The following is a 4,634-nucleotide window of genomic DNA, read 5'->3' on the forward strand; positions in this document are numbered from 1 at the left end:
CACCCAAAGAAGAAATAATCCAATCAAGAAATGGGCAGAAGACATGAACAGACATGTCTCCAAAGAAGACATCCAAATGGCCAACAGGCACATGAAAAAGTGCTCCACATCGCTCGGCATCAGGGAAATCCAAATCAAAACCTCCATGAGATACCACCTCACACCCGTCAGAATGGCTGAAATTAACAAGTCAGGGAACGACAGATGTTGGCGGGGATGTGGAGAAAGGGGAACCCTCCTACACTGTTGGTGGGAATGCAAGCTAGTGCAACCCCTCTGGAAAACAGTACGGAGGTTCCTCAAACAGTTGAAATTAGAGCTACCGTTCGATCCAGCAATTGCACTACTGGGTATTTACCACAAAGGTACAAATGTAGGGACCCGAAGGGCTACGTGTACCCCAATGTTTATAGCAGCAATGTCCACCATAGCCAAACGGTGGAAAGAGCCAAGATGCCCATCGACAGATGAATGGATAAAGAAGATGTGGTGTATATACACAATGGAATATTATGCAGCCATCAAAAGGAATGAGATCTTGCCATTTGCAACGACGTGGAGGGAACTGGAGGGTGTTATGCTGAGTGAAATAAGTCAATCAGAGAAAGACATGTATCATATGACCTCACTGATATGAGGAATTCTTCATCTCGGGAAAGAAACTGAGTGTTACTGGAGTGGTTGGGGGTGGGAGGGATGGGGTGGCTGGGTGATAGACATTGGGGAGGGTATGTGCTACGGTGAGCGCTGTGAATTGTGCCAGACTGTTGAATCACAGTTCTGTACTTCTGAAACATATAACGCAACATATTTTAAGAAAAAAGAAAAAGAAAAAGATAACAGGAGAGGAAGAAAAGGGGAGTATGTCAGAGGGGGAGACGAACCATGAGAGATGATGGACTCTGAGAAACAAACTGAGGGTTCTAGAGGGGAGGGGGTAGGAGGAGGGGTGAGCCTGGTGATGGGTATTGAGGAGGGCACGCTCTGCATGGAGCACTGGGTGTTATGAACAGACAATGAATCATGGAACACTGCACCAAAAACTAATGATGTAATATATGGTGATTAACATAACAATAAAAAATTAAAAAAAAAACAAGACCCATCAATATGCTGTCTGCAAGAGACTCATTTTAGACCCAAAGACACCCCCACATTGAAAGTGAGGGGGTGGAAAACCATTTACCATGCTAATGGACACCAAAAGTAAGCTGGGGTGGCAATCCTTATATCAGACAAACTAGATTTTAAAACAAAGACTGTAATAAGAGATGAGGAAGGACACTATATCCTACTTAAAGGGTCTATCCAACAAGAAGATCTAACAATTGTAAATATCTATGCCCCGAACTTGGGAGCAGCCAATTATATAAGGCAATTAATAACAAAAGCAAAGAAACACATTGACAACAATACAATAATAGTGGGGGACTTTAACACCCCCCTGACTGAAATGGACAGATCATCTAAGCAAAAGATCAACAAGGAAATAAAGACTTTAAATGACACACTGGACCAAATGGACTTCACAGACATATTCAGAACATTCCATCCCCAAGCAAAGGAGTACACATTCTTCTCTAGTGCCCATGGAACATTCTCCAGAACTGATCACATCCCAGGTCTCAAATCAGGTCTCAATCGGTACCAAAAGATTGGGATCACTCCCTGCATATTTTCAGACCACAATGCTTTGAAACTAGAACTCAACCACAAGAGGAAAGTCGGAAAGAACTCAAATACATGGAGGCTAAAGAGCATCCTACTAAAGAATGAATGGGTCAACCAGGAAATTAAAGAAGAATTAAAAAATTTCATGGAAAACAATGAAAATGAAAACACAACGGTTCACAATCTTTGGGATACAACAAAGGCAGTCCTGAGAGGAAAGTATATAGCAATACAAGCCTTTCTCAAGAAACAAGAAAGGTCTCAAATACACAACCTAACCCTACACCTAAAGGAGCTGGACAAAGAACAGCAAATAAAGCCTAAACCCAGCAGGAGAAGAGAAATCATAAAGATCAGAGCAGAAATCAATGAACTAGAAACCAAAAGAACAGTAGAGCAGATCCACGAAACTAGGAGCTGGTTCTTTGAAGGAATGAACAAGATTGATAAACCCCTGGCCAGACTTATCAAGAAGAAAAGAGAAATGACCCAAATCAACAAAATCATGAAGGAAAGAGGAGAGATCACAACCAACACCAAAGAAATACAAACAATGATAAGAACATATTATGAGCAACTCTATGCCAGCAAATTAGATAACCTGGAAGAAATGGGTGCATTCCTAGAGATGTATCAACTACCAAAATTGAACCAGGAAGAAATAGAAAACCTGAACAGACCTATAACCACTAAGGAAATTGAAACAGTCATCAAAAATCCCCCAAGAAACAAAAGCCCAGGGCCAGATGGCTTCCCAGGGGAATTCTATCAGCCATTTCAAGAAGAATTAATACCTATTCTCCTGAAACTGTTCCAAAAAATAGAAATGGAAGGGAAACTTCCAAACTCATTTTATGGGGCCAGCATTACCTTGATCCCAAAACCAGACCAAGACCCCATCAAAAAAGAGAATTACAGACCAATATCCTTGATGAACATGGAAGCAAAAATTCTCACACACACACAAAAAAAACTAGCCAATGGGTTCCAACAGTACATTAAAAGGATTATTCACCAGGACCAAGTGGGATTTATTCCTGGGCTGCAAGGCTGGTTCAACATCCGCAAATCAATCAACGTGATACAATACATTAACAAAAGAAAGAGCAAGAATCATATGATCCTCTCAATAGATGCAGAAAAAGCATTTGACAAAGTACAACATCCTTTCTTGATCCAAACTCTTCACAGTATAGGGATAGAGGGTACATACCTCAATATCATAAAAGCCATTTATGAAAAACCTACAGCGAATATCATTCTCAATGGGGAAAGGCCGAGAGCTTTTCCCCTAAAGTCAGGAACGCGGCAGGGATGTCCACTCTCACCAGTGCTATTCAACGTAGTATTAGAAGTCCTAGCCACAGCAATCAGACAACAAAAAGAAATCAAAGGCATCCAAAACGGCAAAGAGGAAGTCAAACCTCTCACTCTTTGCAGATGATAAGATACTGTATGTGGAAAACCCAAAAGACTCCACCCCAAAACTGCTAGAACTCATACAGGAATTCAGTAAAGTAGCAGGATACAAAATCAGTGCACAGAAATCGGTGGCATTCCTCTACACCAACAACAAGACAGAAGAGAGACAAATCAAGGAGTCGATCCCATTTACAATTGCACCCAAAACCATTAGATCCCTAGGAAGAAATCTAACCAAAGAGGCAAAGGATCTGTACTCAGAAAACTATAAAATACTCATGAAAGAAATGGAAGAAGACACAAAGAAATGGAACAACGTTCCGTGCTCATGGATTGGGAGAATCAACATTGTGAAGATGTCAATGCTACCTAGAGCAATCTACACATTCAATGCTATCCCCATCAAAATACCATCCACTTTTCTCAAAGAAATGGAACAAATAATCCTCAAATTTGTATGGAACCAGAAGAGACCCAGAATAGCCAGAGGACTCCTGAAAAAGAAAAGCAAAGCTGGCGGCTTCACAATTCCGGACTTCCAGCTCTATGACAAAGCTGTCATCATGCAGACAGTATGGTACTGGCACAAAAACAGACACATCGATCAATGGAACAGAATCGAGAGCCCAGAAATGGACCCTCAACTCTATGGTCAACTTATCTTTGACAAAGCAGGAAAGAATGTCCAATGGCAAAAAGACAGTCTCTTCAACAAATGGTGTTGGGAAAATTGGACAGCCACATGCAGAAGAATGAAACTGGACCATTTCCTTACACCACACACAAAAATAGACTCCAAACGGTTGAAAGACCGAAACGTGAGACAGGAGTCCATCAAAATCCTAAAGGAGAACACAGGTAGCAACCTTTTCGACCTTAGCCGCAGCAAATTCTTCCTAGAAACATCGCCAAAGGCACGGGAAGCCAGGGCAAAAATGAACTCTTGGGATTTCATCAAGATAAAAAGCTTTTGCACAGCAAAAGAAACAGTCCACAAAACCAAAAGACAACCGACAGAATGGGAGAAAATATTTGCAAATGACCTATCAGATAAAGGGCTAGTATCCAAAATCTATAAAGAACTTATCAAACTGAACACCCAAAGAAGAAATAATCCAACCAAGAAATGGGCAGAAGACATGAACAGACATGTCTCCAAAGAAGACATCCAAATGGCCAACAGGCACATGAAAAAGTGCTCCACATCGCTCGGCATCAGGGAAATCCATATCAAAACCTCCATGAGATACCACCTCACACCCGTCAGAATGGCTGAAATTAACAAGTCAGGGAACGACAGATGTTGGCGGGGATGTGGAGAAAGGGGAACCCTCCTACACTGTTGGTGGGAATGCAAGCTAGTGCAACCCCTCTGGAAAACAGTATGGAGGTTCCTCAAACAGTTGAAATTAGAGCTACCGTTCGATCCAGCAATTGCACTACTGGGTATTTACCACAAAGGTACAAATGTAGGGACCCGAAGGGCTACGTGTACCCCAATGTTTATAGCAGCAATGTCCACCATAGCCAAACGGTGGAAA

Source organism: Eumetopias jubatus, unplaced genomic scaffold (assembly GCF_037043125.1).
Source record: "Eumetopias jubatus isolate StellerSeaLion01/CBP00866 unplaced genomic scaffold, mEumJub1_p1.0 scaffold_6, whole genome shotgun sequence".
Lineage (NCBI taxonomy): Eukaryota > Metazoa > Chordata > Mammalia > Carnivora > Otariidae > Eumetopias > Eumetopias jubatus.